Source organism: Corvus cornix, chromosome 14 (genome assembly GCF_000738735.6).
Source record: "Corvus cornix cornix isolate S_Up_H32 chromosome 14, ASM73873v5, whole genome shotgun sequence".
Lineage (NCBI taxonomy): Eukaryota > Metazoa > Chordata > Aves > Passeriformes > Corvidae > Corvus > Corvus cornix.
In genome coordinates this window covers 16401337-16417930 of record NC_046344.1, presented here as the reverse complement: position 1 = coordinate 16417930, position 16594 = coordinate 16401337, and the positions used below count along the sequence as shown (strand labels likewise).

The following is a 16594-nucleotide window of genomic DNA, read 5'->3' as shown; positions in this document are numbered from 1 at the left end:
CTGATTCTCTCTAAGGAAGCTCTCACAACAGCACAGACACCAGAGTTGCTGACATGCGGATTCAGGAGGAAGTATTAAACCTGGCCATGTTCAGAAAATTAATGGATGAAGCACCTGAAATATTTTTATGCCTGTCCCTTTCCTGGCTGAAGACAGTCTAGAGATTCTTCTAGACACAGGGTAGCCTGAATCTGTACAAACATTCATGCCATCCCTCAGGATTATCTGACCTCCCTATCACTAGTCCTGTATCTTCATTCTCACTAAGGGCTCACAAATCAAACTCACTCCCAGTCTATATTCCAGGTCACTTAGGAGCTGATGCTAAAAGGGGGGGGAAAGAGTAAAATTCAAAAACTGAATTAATCCTGACCCAAGAAATTCACACAGCCTGTTATCCAAGGATTGAAAGGAGGGAGGGGGCAATATGTCATACATGTGAGAAATATATATAATGTATTTCCATATATATAACATGGAACATTATGCAAAATATATGATAGATACTCCCATATACACACACACACAACATATACAGAAAATATTTCATTTGTATATGTATGCGTGTATATATATATATATATACACCAAAATATTTCTGGAGGAAAAAATTGGAAGTGTGTGTCCAGACTCAATGTCCAAATAAATGCAGTATCTCCAATGCCGCAATGACCGCCACTGACCACTGCCCAGGCCAGCTCCTGCGGTGTGCGACAGGAGTGGGGAGCAGCTGGAGGCTCTCGGCTTTAAAGCTGCTCCTCAGGAGCTCAGCTCTGCCCACGGGAGCTGAAGCTCCAGGCACAGTGGCTGTCAGCAGTCCGGACGAAGGAGAGGATAAAAAGTAGCAAGGAGGCTTGCCACAAGGGATAACCCAACTTTATTGAAAGGAACTCACAAAGGACAAGCGTTGAACAGCTCCGGGGAACCTCTTATAAAGGGAGGTGTTACAATGGGGATGGCTTAACTGGGGACCAATAGAAATCTCTAAGGGAGGGATGTGGACGAGGATAGACATTTCCTTGGGCCAATAGCCCCAAGGGGAGGAGGGGAAAGGGATCACATGCCCCAATGGGGCATCGAGGTTTAGGGGATTTCCAAAGGGGGAGGTGTCTAGAGGGGTAGGGTCTCGGGGGATTGATGGGCACCATATTAGGGTAAATTGGGAGGTTTCAGATGATGGACACTGGACCTTCGGGAACAACAGGAGGGGTTTGGGTGATTGATAGGGAAAGAGCTGGAACAAGGGGAGGAGAACAACCCTGTAGGGAGCACCGGGGGAGCGGCTTGGGTCTGGGGGAAACCAACTGGGAATAGGAGTGGGGAAGGTAGGGATGAACCATCGGGGTACAGAGAACATATAAAAATACAATAAAAGTATCGCATCACCACACTCCAAGTCATTATTTACATTGCAGGATGCTGATACATTTTTCCTATCCCTTTGGCACCACAGTGAGTTTTATCCCGCATGTCTTTTATAAGAACTGTGGTTGGAACACAGGCTCCTGAAGTGGATACAAACACCAGCAGTGGCACAAACAGCTTAGAAGCTCTACAAAGCTTGGCACAGAACAGGGTCCTGCTGTCCTTAGCAGTGTTGGGACACGCCCCTACCTGAGACCTACAGATCACTAGAAAAGCTCTAACACTAGTTTTCAAATCAATCACACACATGATATACACGTTATATATACATTTATATATATATATATATATGCTATACAAATTTATGTATACATACAACATTTGCAAAAATTATATATATATATATATATATATAAAAGTATATACATCTATATAAATGTTATTATTATCCAGACACTTTTATTTTTGCTAAATGCTATTATAAAACCTTCTTGTTCGGCCAAAAGAATTCCTTTCAGGATCTGGTTCATAGTGTACTGGGTTTAGCTGGGAAAGAGTTTGTTTTGTGCACAGCAGCTGGTACAGTGCTATGCTCAGGCTGGTGAGGAGAACAGTGCTGGTCACACAGCCACACTTTCTTTAGCTGACCAGAGACGCCCCATGCCATCTGGCATCATGTTCCGCAAGTAAGCTGAGGAGGAGGTTTTTCCAAGGTAACCATGGTGATCATTGCCTGGGTCGACATCAGTCTGTTGATGGTTAGTGATTGCTTGTGCATTACTTGGTGGGATTTTTCCCTTCATTTTTGTTCCCTTTCACTTATTTATATGTCTGTATCTCAACCTACAAGGCTTTGTGGGTTTTTTCCTCACTTTTGCCCTGTTGCCCTTCCAATGCTCTTCCCCATCATACTGGGCAAGTGAGTGAGCAAGTGGGTGGGGGCTCACCTGCTCACAGTCTGCCCAGCACAGCTGGGTAAGGACATGGGTTGGCAGCATGAAGCATCCTCCTCACATAAGGCAATAACACTATTTCAGCATCCTCCACACCGGCAGTCCAAGGAAGGGCGAAGTCATAGGGCAGGGCAAAATAAAAACTTCTACATGGCAGCATAAGTGATGTCTAAAGCAACAGCATTTATAAATACAGACTTTGAGGATACCTTGTAGACTGACTTTTCATAAGTCAGATGCTCCTAAAATTATTCTTGAACTATTTTCAGTAGACTTGTTGTTGAAAAACTTTTGTTTAACATCACATTCCTACATTCCCAATGAATCTTTGATCCACTGACACAGGAATGGAAAGAAACTCCTGAGTTCCCAAATCCTGCTGCCAGCCGTGAAGGACAGACTGCCATGTCACAATCTTGCTCATGTATTTCCCAAGTTCTGTTTAAGACCAGGTAATGCACGGGCCTGCACAGGTGCCATTGAGGGGTTTGCCTTATTGATGGCTCTTTATGCCTCATTTGGCTAGGAAATACTCTTCAAATGGAAAGAGAAATATACTTACCCTTTCAATGATACATGGGCTTGGGGTGTTGGGTGTGTTGTTTTTCCTTGTCATTGGCCAAGACCCTGCTCCTGTGATAATGAGGAACCTCTAACACTTGGCTGGTTTCTATCGATCCGTTCATGCAATGCTCCCTCCTCCCTTCAGAGACTGCTCTTCCCCGTGTTTTATATAAGACACTTCCAGTAACACACCTCTAGAGATGCCTTTTTCCCCCAGAACATTGTATTTTGGACTCCTGACCAGTTTATGATGTATTACAAACCAGTTTCTTCTGTACTGTTCCTTTCATGTGGACAGTCTCATTCTTGTTATGAAATTCCCCCTCTCTGACCGAGGTCAGTTCCTCCAATTTATCTCACTGTTTTGGCTTCTTTCTCCTCAGCGTCCCCCCAGCCCCTTCCTGCTGTGGCTCAGCCCTGGGGGAGGCCTCGCCCAGGCTCCTAGAGTGGGGTGGGCTAGGGCAGCGGTTCAGCCATGGCAGCAGCGGAGTGGGGCAAGCATGGAGGGCGGTGGGAGGCTCTGGGTCAGGCTGGGCCCCCCACACCCAAGGCCCAGCTGGGGCTTGGCAGGACCTGTGGGACGGCTGTGATGGGAGGGTGAGGAGGGTCCGCTCTGCCTCAGCCTCTTACAGGTTCATCACGCTGCTCTTCAGTTGCCTTCGCACCTTCAGCTCCTACTTCTGCTTCGACATCCCCAGCATCCTGCAGCAGCAGTTCCAGGGTGTGAGTGCTGGGGATCGGAGCCAGGGGTACCAGCTGGGCCTCTGTCCAGGCCATGCAAAAAGGGGCTGAACCAGCAAGACTGTTATATATCAATTATTGAGAGCTGGCTTTCGCTGTATGTTGCATGAATTATGGGTTATGAGTTATGAGTTGTGATGTTGGATATTATGATATTTTCCCAGGGGAAATATCAAGGTGATAGGATATGTTGAAATGTTTAATGTTGCTGGGGTGGTTTGGTTGTTAGGGTTGGTTTTACGGGGCTGTATGATCTGTATGTTGTAATACCAGTTCCGTGGGGTTTGCAAAGGGCCGGGCTGTTGCCAGCCAGACTTAAAAGGCACCACCATAAAAGGAATAACCAAGGAAAAAGGACTCCAACCAATGAGGACCCTAAAGGCCACAGCAACAGAAAAGAGCAGGCTCCCAAAAGATTGACAAGGGGGCGGGGCTATGCAAAACTAAATAAATATGCATTAGGCTGATGCAATCACAGGGGTCTAAAAGGCAGGGTCGCCATTTTGTGGGCAAGCCTCTGGCATCCAGCCATGTTCCCAGGGATGTCCTCTTTTGCTTTGGCATTTTTATTGAGTTCTCAATAAATTTTAATAACTCATTTCCATATCAGATCTGGGTCGTTTATAACAAGATGGAGGTGTTGGTCACCAGTGGAGTTCCCAAACCTTTTCCTGTGGTGTCGCTACCAGAGTCATGCTCCAGGGTCTTGCCTCCCAGATGCTGGGGGTGAGCGGTTGTTACTGGCATATCCACTGTGGAGATGCAGAAGCTGGGGCAAGCCGTGAAGGGTTTGGACTTTCTCTTGAATCAGAGGAGGAGGGGGAAGCAGAGGTTAAATGATTTGCTAAGAAGCTGTTTGTTAAAAACAACACATACAGCTTGCTCAACACTTACTGTGCCTACCAAAGCAGGATGAGAAGATAGAAGAGTATTGATAAAGGGAAGGAATCTTGACCAAAGATCCTGTTTTCAACCTAAAACTAACTTAAACCAGCCTTGAAGTTTGGACTAGGGCCAGGGACATAAAGAGCATGTGCAGGGAAGCAAGGTGAAAAGTTCAGAAGGAGGAAGACCCTTTACTTCATCTCAGCGCCCCCTGCCCACGACCACCAGATGACACTGAGCAAGCTAAACGCGGATGTAAATGACTTTTGGGCTCATTGTAATACGAGGCAAGGCTAGGCAGGGCTAGGTAATGAATATGCATAGCTGTATTGGGAAACTTAATGAATATGGAACTTGAAACCCAATATACACCAAGCTGAATGGAGCTGTCAGCACGCATGACCTTGGAGGAATTATCCCCCATGCATCCCAGTGCTGGAATAAACATACCTACTTTACTACTTATTCCAGTAGTGGAGTCTTTTCCACATGTTACTCTGCTGCCGGGATAACTGGGAATGTAATGCTTGCCCTTGCTTGATGGTGTTGGCTCCCTGTCACCGCACTAACGAAGGCCGGTCAGGACTTCACACCCCTGCACGTAGGAGATCCATAGCACTGACCATCAGTTCCGGCCCTGGGCTGGGAGACAGCGGAAGTAGGGCACGAGGAAAGTTTTTCTCAGTCTCCAGATCCAAACTTTCTGGCACTGCAGGCATCACTTCACATGTTTGCTGGGCCAAAGACAGAACCATGCAGGGGGGTCAGAGGAGGACTCTCTCTTCTAAAAACTAGTCACAGTCTCAGATTATGGAAAATGCTATTGTTCGGGGTTCAGACTGACATCCCAGCATATTGCTGGGATTTCTCCAGAGATGCCAGAGTGCCAAAGCTTAATTTCTGAACGCTTGACAAATTCTTACTTGACTCATTTTCCTGTCATGTCTGCATTTATTTCCATGTCTCCTGAGAGGATTTGCCTCGCATGTGCTGTCTGCTGGCAGGTCAGTGCGTGTACATGGAGAGTCACCGCCCTGTTCTCTGTGTGCCTCAGTAGCCAGGGAGGAATAACTAGAGCTTGCAAGTTGGTTGTTTTTTTGTTTTTTTTAATTTGAATGCAGTCAGTCCCTAACATTCAGACAGTGAACTCTGGGCTAAATTGGGTGCAGTTTGTTATTGCAAACACGAGCATGCCCACCCCCCAAAAATAGGTCAGTATTATGTCACATTTTGTAACCTAGGTAAGTTTGTAAGGTAGTGAAAGTAAACCATATTTTTCTGTTATTTGTACTATGCAGAGTTTCTATCTGTTGACACTTTTGATATATTTTTACTCTAGTGAATTTAGCCTCTCCCTGTCTCACACCAGTGATACCAAAGTAGTTGGAGCAGCTGAGATGAGGGCTTGCAGTGAAACACTTCATTCTAGAGAGCTGCTTCCCTGCATCATCAGACATTTCTGCTGCAGCAGGTCTGAGGGGTTGTGACACTGTACAATGGCCATATAAAAATAATGGGATTAAAATCACATTTCTCTTGTGGTTATTCGAGGTGTTTAGCTTGTACCTGCTGATGTGAAGACCCAGGACTCATTTTCTAATGCAGATGGATTTTCAGAAGCTGGAAGATCCTAGTGGGGGTTTCCTGATCATATGGTGTTGAGGAGATGCTGCTTTTCAGTAGCTGTGCTGGTTTTGCATGGCTGGTTTTTGGTAGCGGGGGGGCCACAGAGGTGGCTTCTGTGAGAAGCTGCTGGAAGCTTCCACCATGTCCAGCAGTCAGTCCCTGATGGCTCTGAAGATGGACATGGCACTGGCCAAGGCTGGGCCGGGTAGAGATGATGGTAACGCCTCTGTGATAACGAAGGAGGGGGAGGAGGTGCTCCAGGTGCTGAAGCTGAGATTCCTCTGCAGGCCGTGGTGAAGAACATGGGGAAGCAGCTGTGCCCCTGCAGCCCCTGGGGATCCCCGGGGGATGCAGCGATCCACCCGCAGCCCCTGGGGATCCCCGGGGGATGCAGAGATCCACCCGCAGCCCCTGGGGATCCCCGGGGGATGCAGAGATCCACCCGCAGCCCCTGGGGATCCCCGGGGGATGCAGAGATCCACCCGCAGCCCTGGGGATCCCCGGGGGATGCAGAGATCCACCCGCAGCCCCTGGGGGAGGTGCCCACGCCGGAGCGGGTGGATGCCTGCAGGAGGCTGTGATCCAGGGGCAGAGCCGGTGCAGAGAGCGGGCCCTGCTCCCAGGCTGGAGCAGCCTGGCCTCGGAGGACTGCACCCCGTGGAAGAGTGACCCACCCACGGTGCAGCACTTCTGGAGGACTGTTTGCCCGTGGGAGGGACTCACGGTGCAGCAGGTCGCAGGGAGCTGCTGCTCGTGAGATGGCAACTCTCACGTTGGAGTTCACGGAGAACTGTCTCCCGTGGGAAGGGACCCCACGGTGCAGCAGGGGGGAGGACTCCTCTCCCTGAGCAGCGGAACAAACCCTCGGGTGACGAACTGACCAAACCCCCCACCCGCTGTCAGTGGGAAGGAGGGAGGGGTTGGAGGGGGAAAAGGTGTTTTAAGGGCTTATTTCACTTCTCATTATCCTCCTCTGATTTTGTTAGTAATAAATTTACTTTGTACCTCTAAGTTGAGCCTGTTTTGCCTTTGGAGTGTTCTTTCCCAGTCCTTATCTCAACTCATGAAGCCTTCGTTAAATTTTTCTCACCTGTGCCCAGCTGTGGCAGGGGAGGGCAACTGAGCAACTTTCATGGGTGCCTGGTATTTGGTCAGTGTCAAACCACGACAGTAGCAATGTTATTCAATCATGCCAGGTCTATCAGTTTTCTACTCTTCAACAAATGCTTTAGAACTATGAATTAATACAGACTAACACTAAGTTTCGTATTTACATGTTGCATAAGACTTCAGACTATGGAATGAGGAGTCAGATCAAGGTGAACTATAGCCAAGAAACTAAGGGATCAGATAAAGCTGATGGTGCAGTCTCCTGGCTTTTCTTCTGGACTGAAATGTGTATAAATGCGCTGAGCTCTTGCTGCTACTGTCACAGGAAGGGAAAGGGAAGCCGTGCTGTGCCAGTGGCCAGTCATTTCCCATTTGACAAGGGCTGTCTGTCTGGGAGAAGACATAAGTCCCCTAATGGCTGGCTGGTCATGGAATTGGGAACTGAGCAGAAGAAATAGAAACCATTTTTAAAGGCATGCATGAGTTTTTGTCTGTATCTGCACCTCACAAAGGCTCTGTGACTTGTACAGAACTTGACCTGCCCCAATGGAACTCACCATAACAGCACCAGGCATAACAGCACACCGGAGTGTGGGGAAGGCTTGGGAATGACTCCAGCTCAGTACAACCTGCTGTATGCAATCTATGCTTGGACGTGAGTCACTTTGCTCTAGCTTTGGGGGTGGGGTGTTTTGGTAGTTGCTTCCAGGCAGTGAGACGCACATTTCTGTTCTAGTTTTCTCCCAGAAATGCAGTAGTGGTTATTCTGGCTAGATTCCTGATTGATAAACTGGGAAATTGCTGTAAGTTCTGGGGTTCAAAGAATTTATTCCTGTACTGAAGTGGAATTTCAGGCTGCGCTTTCAATGCAAAGGGATGATTAAAGGTCCCACTGTACTAACACCACAGAGTGGTGGAGAGTAGGGACAGCTCTGTGTGTGGGTGTGTGATGGTCAGCTGAGCAACTGAGACATTCATGCTTTGACCACTGACTTAACCTGAATTGACACAGCGCAGCAGTAAACACACTTTTCTCTGACATAGACATGACAGAGAATAATATTACATGTTTTTGATGGGACAAAGTGATAAAGCAGGGTTCTGTTCCCAGCTCTGGCATTTGCTCTGGTGTGTGCTGAAAGCAGTCCTAGCAAATGCAGTCATGCTCTGTATCACAGAGGTAAATGTCTTAGAGAGGGGAGAGAGGCACAGAGAAGATCATGTCCTCTAGGTCATAGTCTGCAATGGAGCTCAGGGCAAGGTCAGAGATTATAGAGTTCAGAGTCCTCTTCAGAGTCCCCTGCCACTTGCTTTGCCTCTCTAACCTCCCACCATGATAATATCATAATTTTTTTGAGGATTGCCAAGTCATTTTATAGAGACCAGTCTTTACAAAATTGAAAATGGAGAGTAAACTGCTAACATTTACTGGTGTGTTTTGAGGTTGTTCTTTAGCTTTTTGACACAGAATGCTTTTGTCCTGATTTCAGCATGTCTGTTGAGGTTTGTGCACTTTTTCTGTTTCTCCCTAGTTGGTGTTTTTGTTTTCTTTCTTCTCACTGTGCTGGGATCATCCATCTTTGCTTTAGGCTCACACTACAATGGCTCGCCATACCTCCTCCCAAAGATGACAGGAAGACTGCTCTTTGGTTCTGGGAATGGGTCACTGACTAATTCACATTTACATCTTTTCATATTCTCATATTTACATCTCACCAAAGGGTCATGATACATTTTTGCTGCCTAGACCCTTTTCCTACCAGTCAGCTTCACCTGCTCTTCCCCAGGGACTTGTGTTGCCAGCAGAACACTGTTCCTTGATTTAATGTGTGATGAAGTGTTTAAGAAGTCTTCCCCTCTAAAACACTGTCCTTCTCTCAAGGGTGGGGATTGATATGTGATTTCTCTGCTTTTGGAGTTGTTTTTCCTTGCCTTATAGGAGCGATAAGTTCACCTCCCATGCCCCTGCATGATTTAGTACATTCTAAAATGGACTATGAGGCTGGCACATACCTCCTCTGGCACAGGTATCCTCTTGGCTTGCGTAGAGCATCCCCCAGCCTGAGCTCTCTAGCTTGAGAGAGCTGTGGCTTCTGTGCCATGCTTTTGGTCAAGCCTGTCTGTTCAAGAGAGGATTTTTCTCTTCTCCAAGTTGTGCAGACTCGTATCACAGCCTTCAGGTTCAAGGGGAAGGAGCTGGCACTGGCATTTGGACTGACTCTTTCTCCCATCTTGGGAGTGTCCTCAATTTTTTCTTCACCCAATAGTTTGAGACAAAGTTTGGAATGCAGTGGACATTCTGGGGAGGTGAGTTTCTTTGGTATTTTCTAGACCCAGGCCAGCCTGTTTTGTCCAATGATTAAAAGAATGTGAAAGAGGTAGTGAGGTAAGCAAGAAGTGGCACATGATTTTCCAGTTTTTCTGTGTGCAATGAGTGTTTCTGCACTGATGCCAAAAAACCCTCTCTAACTCCCTAGTGTCAGCCTGACAGTTTTGTTTTCTGGACATATTTTAACATCTGCAATCACAGTCAGTCAGTACTTCATATAGACATACTCCCATGGAATAGAAACTTCAGAGTGAAAGAGACAGGAATGAAAAGTGTTTGTTATTCTGTACTTTGGCCAGCAGAACATGCTGATTCTGCAGCAGTGTCTGTACTGGTCCCAGCAGAAGATGCCTTGCACGTGGCTGATTGAAAACATGGTTAAATTACTGTGAGAAGCAGAACCTGAACTGCACTTTTCTTAGTGTGAATCTATTCCAGGGCTTGTATTTTTAGAAGATTTGAGTTTCTCTCCTCTTTTTGGTGCAGTGAGATGAGATCTCTCTCTAGTGGAAGGAGGGGCTTAAATGGCACATGGGTACTCTGCTGGAATGGTGAGGTTAGGGAGACTTGCTTCAGAGCCCTCTGTGTACAAAGACTCAGTGATTATAGAAAAGTGTTATTTACCAAACAACAAGGCAGTATGGGCCATCACCCACTGAAAAGAGGATGCATGTGTGTGATAAATCTCTTGCAGAAATTGAAACCCACTAGTGTCCTCTGATTCCAGCTCTCAGAGAGAAAGCTGTGGTGGGCATGGGGTGTCACATCCTGTCTGACATTTAGTTTTGTGCTCAGGCAGCATTTGCAAGCACAGTACAGTGACTTCTGTAGCCCATGAAGGGGTCAATGCATCAGACAAAGTGTGCATGCATCTCAGAAGCTGTTTTGGCTCTTTGGAAAAACAAAATGGGTACAGAACTCTTTCTGAGAAGGATGTCTGCAGCAGATGTCCATTGCCAAACTTGCTTTGGCGTATGCAGCATAACCAGTCTCACTGCTCTGGAGCTGCCTGTGCTCACAGGTCAGATTGCTGTGGTAACTGGAGCAGGTCACACCAATGAAGTGGTACAGCCTCTTCATTGTTCAGCCCTGAAATGCCACCCCTGTTCTGGGGACCAGGGAAGTTTCCCAGTGTCTGCCTTGCTTTTACCTTGGGTGTATTGCAGAGGACTGCTGCAGGTCAGGAGCATTCTAGCCACAGGCCAGCTGAGCTCTGCCTGAGAGACTGAAGTGGCTTTAGCCTCACTGGCCTCAGGCAGTCCTGCAGCCATGGGAGCTCAGTGGGCAGAGCTCAGGGATTGTGACAGGGTGGTGCAAGGTGAAGGGTACTACTCTATGTTTTAAGAGAAGCCACACTTAGGAGTCATGGAGAATTAAGCATTTTACATGCAGTGGGTTTTGTCATTCAGTGCTCTCCACTCTAACACCTCTTGTTTTTCCCAGGGAGCCTGCTCTGTGTGCTGGGGTTTGTTTCAACCCTCACAGTCAGTGTACTTGATAAAGTGGGCACGAGGCAGCTGGGCTTGGATGGTATTATCCAGCAAGAATCAAAAAAAGTGGTACGTGGTGCTTGTCCATCCTGGAAATCCCAGGTGCAGGAACACTGTCTTCGGAGCGCAGGGAAGGCTGCAGCAACAGGAGCCAGTCCTGGCCAGGAGAGGGCATTCCCACCCCTCGGTTCAACACTGCAGAGCAGTGCTGAGCAGATCACATCTGTGAGCCACCTGCCCAGAGTTCCCTGCCTAGAGCCTTCCAGAGAGCCGAGGTAGCACTTGGAATAGCAATAGCTTTCTGAGCCAGTTATTTCCTGACTGTAGGTGGCTCAGAGGAGCATTCTGTGCACACAACTAGCTGGTAGACTCCCTCTGAACTGCTTTCAGGATCCAGGATAGCAAATAGCTAATCTGGGCAGTACTGAACTCTCTCTTGCCAGCCCTTATCTTCAATTCCTGCTTGCATTCTGCTGTCCAGGAACAAGCATTACAAGCAACTTTGGTCTGCAGTTTTTATGTCACTTTGATTAGATGGCTTCCTTCTCATGACAGTACTCTCAACCGGTTTCTGCAGCTGTGTTGTGACTCCTGTTTATAGTGTACCTTTCCGTTGTGTTTCACTTAAGGATGTGCAGTGGACTCTTAACAGAGCCTGCTCAAAACAATCTCTTGCAGCCAGAACCTTTATAAAAATAAGAAAGTTTTTTTTGTTTTCTTTACTGGATAGTGTTAAAGAAGGAATGTTTTAGAGTCAGCACATCCCATATTTCACTTAGAGGTGCATGAGCTGCCTTTCAGTTCCCTTTTACTTGCCATTACTTCTTAAATCTCTTGTGCCCTTCAGTGGCTTGCAGAAAGTGACTCTGGTGTGAAGCTGGGCTGTTTTCCTCAGGAGTGAGGGCACATATTGTCTTTGCAGCAGATTCAGGACATCCAGCACCCTCCCCTTCGCTGCTGGCTCCTGGTCCTCACCATCATGTTCTTCTACAACGGAGTCTTCCCCTTTGTGGTAGACGCCAGGTGTTCTATGGCTGTGGCCTCCTGACCGACATGAGCCGACAAAGCCTTGCAGGCCTTGATTTTGGGCAGACTGGGAAATACAGGGGTAATGGGCTTGCTCCTTCCACTCATGAAATGTGGAGAAACATGCCTTTAACACCTAAAGGTTTGAGAGTTCTTTGACCTTTCTTTCCCTTCAAAGATGAGAGAAGCTTCTGGAAGACAGCAAAAATACCTTAAAGGAAAATGATTCATCCAATATTTAAAGCTTCAAACACTGCCAAAGTAGGATCAGAAGGATTTGGGAGAATGGGAAGAAATACTCCATTTAAAAAACAGCCCATAGACATTTCCCCTTGTGATAGACCAGCAAAGTGGGTGTCTCCTGAGCTGGGTGGGGTGTCAGCTTCACAAGCCTGGGGCAGCTCTGTCCTGCAGCTGCTGCACTCTGCTGTGTCTGGAACATAACTAGGCTTACTCAGCCTGGGTTTGTATCTGGTGGAAGCCTTTGTATCTGGTGAAGGCTTCACACTTTTTAATGCCTGCCTTTGTTTAAAAGAAAGCAACCTAGCCATCTAATTTGAGACTCCTGCTTCTGTCTTGGGGCTCTACCACAGACTTGTTTTGCTGCTTTGTTCCCGTTTGTGGATGATGTGGCTTCTGTCACATAATGAGCATGAACTTTTATATTAGGTACGGCCTGCAGTAAAAGAAATAAAATTATTTTGGTAGTATTTCATTAGTGATGCGTAGGAAGCCACTGTGAAATCAGGAGGGAAGAAATGTCATCAACATGACAACTGATGGGAAGTAGCCATACAGGTAGCCAAATCTAAGTAGCTACAAGATCTCTAAAAAAACCTTTGTGAAAGCTGTTACACTGAATGACTGTAAATTCTATAAAGAATTAGAGGAAGTTTAATGAAATTTCTGCATGTCCCTAACAAAGGTGAAAGGCTGGTTTTGACAATGGGTGGTTTTTGCTATAACCAGGTCTCCTTAAAAGAATTTCCCTGGGACAATTCCTAGTATTTCTCAAATGTAGATATTCAACATAAATGCTGATCTTTGCTGCTGGATTATTTTTAGACCATTGTCCTGCCCCTCAGCATTCACCCCCTTGAACTGATAAGGCTTTTTGCTTCTTAAAAGAGGATGTCAAAACTTCACCCATGTGGTTTGGACAGGTGACAGCACATTGCTGCTGTGAGCTATGTTGACGGAAGGAAACACATGTTCCACTTGAATCTGCAGTTTCACTCTGCACTTGCAAAAGTGTCTCAAAAGTGTCTGAAAATACCAGCTCCTCTGTGGTGTGCACCAATTAAAAAGAAAATAAACCACCAAAGGCTTGGCACTACAAACCAGATGGAATCAAGCTTGTTTACAAGTCCTCTCATTCAAACCCTTCCTGCCCATATGCTTGTGCTCAAACTTACTTTCTATCAAAATAACCAGATCAAGAATACTAATTATGGTTTTTTCTTGGCTTCATTTTATTTTTAGCAAGTTTATCCAGGATAAATATTCTGGTTACAATCAGCAGGCAGCCACTCATATTTCTGGGGCAGTGTACGACAACTCCCTCATTCTCTCCACAGCAGTTGGCATATTAATTGTGAGTACCCAAAACACGGAAGCACTCTTGTTCCATAACTTGTTCTGAATTTTTTGAAATGTCTGCTACAGCCCCCTCAAACAGAATTTCACCTGTTGCGGCTGAATGAGGAGTCCTTCATATCCTTGCAAAGGTGAGATGCGCCTTACCCTGACTTAAATTACAAGAAGTAACATTCCCCCGTTTTTACCTCTGTCCTGTAATTGTGCTATGGTAGCATCAACCCATGGTACATGGCTGTGTGTTTTGGGAAGTCTGAGACTGGAACAGAAAGAACTGGGATAAGCTTTGCAAGTAGATGGGAAAGGACAATCTGCATGCAATCAGGCCCTGTTTTGTCTAACAGCTTCCATTCCTTATTTCCATAATTGTTGTGATATAATGATGTTTTCCCTCCTGCTTTGTAAAAGCCTGGGGTTTTGCCTGAGTACCAGACACCTAGTAACATTTCAGTCTCAGTTCAGAGTATGCAAGAGGTAGAACAGCTGGTCTGCTACACTGCCAACAGCCAGGAAATGCCATGTCACTGCCACTCCTGCCAGCCCACTTTGTGCAGCCCCATGTGCCACTAGGACCCATGGGAAGCAGGATACCCTGGAAGAGCCTTTCTGTTTGTTCCCTTCACCTGGACTACGCTGGACTGAGAGGTGTCCTTGCTGTTGGCTGTGCCATGCTGACTCTGCCAGTCTTCGCTCTCCTGGCATTCACATCTGTGCCTCCACTGGTCTCTACCATCTGGCTGGGGATCACTTACTCCTTCGCTGCTGTGAGTTCTCAATGGTAGCTGGGGGTATTGTGGCTACACTCCTACATCTAGATGGCGTATTACTGCTGCCCTGCTGAGCAGGTTTCACAGCCACAGGTTGAAGTCATTGGCTCTGCAAACCTGTAGTCTTTGCTTAGTAACAAATAACCCTAAAGAATCAACATGGAGCAGAAGGCAGAGCACAGCGAGGAAGCACTCAATACAGTGCAAAGCATTAACCTTGCTATGCTTGCTTGGTGCTCTTTTACCTTGATGGTAACACCTGGATCTCCTATGAGTCTCATTAGTTAAATCATCAGGTCTGACTCCCATTCTGAAATATGAATCAGGTTATTTCAGTTTCAGATAACCTGTGCTGTCTGTGCTGTCTGAAGCTGCTTGGAAAGGATGTCTAGAATCAGCCAATAGGCTGGAGGGACAGACACCAGATTTCTTGACGAGCAAGTATAAAGGTTTACTTAGTGGGAATAATTACTTTTTGAATGAATGTCCATCTAGCATCTTTAAATAGGCTCTGAGTTTCTGTTCTCATTGCTCTCCCCAGGCTAGTATGTGGCCATCTATACCGCTTGTAGTCCCCCAGGTAACTTTAGGGACAGCGATGGGGCTGGCAACTTCTGTACAGATGGCTGGTGCTGGCCTTTCAAATCTGATTGTTGGACACATTCTGGGAACAAAGTCCAGGTAAGAATTCTTTATCTTTTTTTTTTTAAATAAGCAGAGAAGTCACCAGTGCTTTAGTGGAGCAGTGTGAACAGGAATCAGGGGGTTTGCAACCTGATGCTGCAGGCAACTAGAGAAATGCCTTAAGTATCTTTAAGTGACTGGTTGTTCTCTCCTGTTTTGGCTTTCTAGTGAATTAAAGATCCCTCTGTGGTGCTAGCAACAGATGATGATCTTTACGCTGGCTAATGCTGTTGCATGCATCATTGCCTCGGTTAGCCTCAGTGTTGTGGACAAGTATCAGGTATGTGTGATAAAAGGTGAAGAATAACTCTGTATCACTGAGCTCGTTTTAACAAAGTAATAGCTGTTGGGTGTGTATGTGAATGACTCTCAAAAAGGGACTGCATAAAAGGAGAACCCTCTGCTCCATACCGATACATCACAGTTTTTCCTGCTACCAAGCCATTGGTGGCTGTATGTTTTCTGCAAGACAGTGAGGGCAAGGGCCAGGACCCAACTGTGGCAATGTGTATGTACAGGAAAAACAGTGTCCTTTTGTCACCAATTGCTGCCTTGATTTTCCAGGATGGGATCCTGGACAGAACCAGAAAGGGAGCACCTGTGGGGCAGGACAGAGACCCTGCAGATGCAGCACAGCTCCTTGATGATGACACAGGAACTGAAGACTCTGTCAGCTGAACCTTGGCAGGGAGAGAACGATTGCACTGCCAGACACACCACTGATCACTTCTGCCTGAAAGTGTTTTAGTCTGTGTACTTTAAACATCTTTAAAGGGAATCTTGAAGGCAATTGTCTACAGACTGGGAATCTTTCTGCTTTCTTAGGCGTGGCACAGGGGTCTCCTCTGTGGTTCTTGGGCATTGTCCAACACCCACACACCTGCATGGGGCACTTTAAGGTCTGCACTGCAGTCAGTGAAGCTCACCTAGCTACCCTTGTTCATGAGCCGTTAGACAGCTGCTTGTCAACCTTGCAGCACAACTGCCTGTGAAGGTGTGCCTGGCCACTCTGCCACCAGAATCCTGCACAACAGCACTTGCTAACACCCAGCAGGCCTGCTGTTTCACTCAGTGCTCTAGATAAGCCTCTTCCACAGATCTTGTGCCCATGCAAGTGACATCATCATTATTCTTTAGGCAGGAGTCTGAAACTGATGACCTTTTGCACACAAGCTAGCTTAACTGCTTATTACTTTACTAGAAATGCTTCTGTAAGCTGTGCATATTCATTGCCCTTCAAAAGCATAAAAGGTTTTGATCTGGAATTCTGTCCTTTATACCCCAGTGCTCTTAGTCAGGAAGGCTAGAGGCTTATTTTACTCAGCCAGATGCCCTCTGCACTGGGCAAATGTTCACAGGGTTTTCAAAAGCACAAAGGAGGCTTTAAGAATGAAGTAAACTCGAACAGCCAAGTATGAGAAATGCTGAAGTGAATGACACATGTAAATTACTACAGAT

The 16594-nt window shown here is 46.5% G+C and overlaps 1 pseudogene; it reads left to right on the top strand.

Annotated features, from left to right (window-relative positions):
* Positions 1 to 2084: 2084 nt before the first annotated feature.
* LOC104684913 lies at positions 2085 to 15814 on the top strand (annotated as a pseudogene).
* The last annotated feature ends 780 nt before the right edge of the window (positions 15815 to 16594 follow it).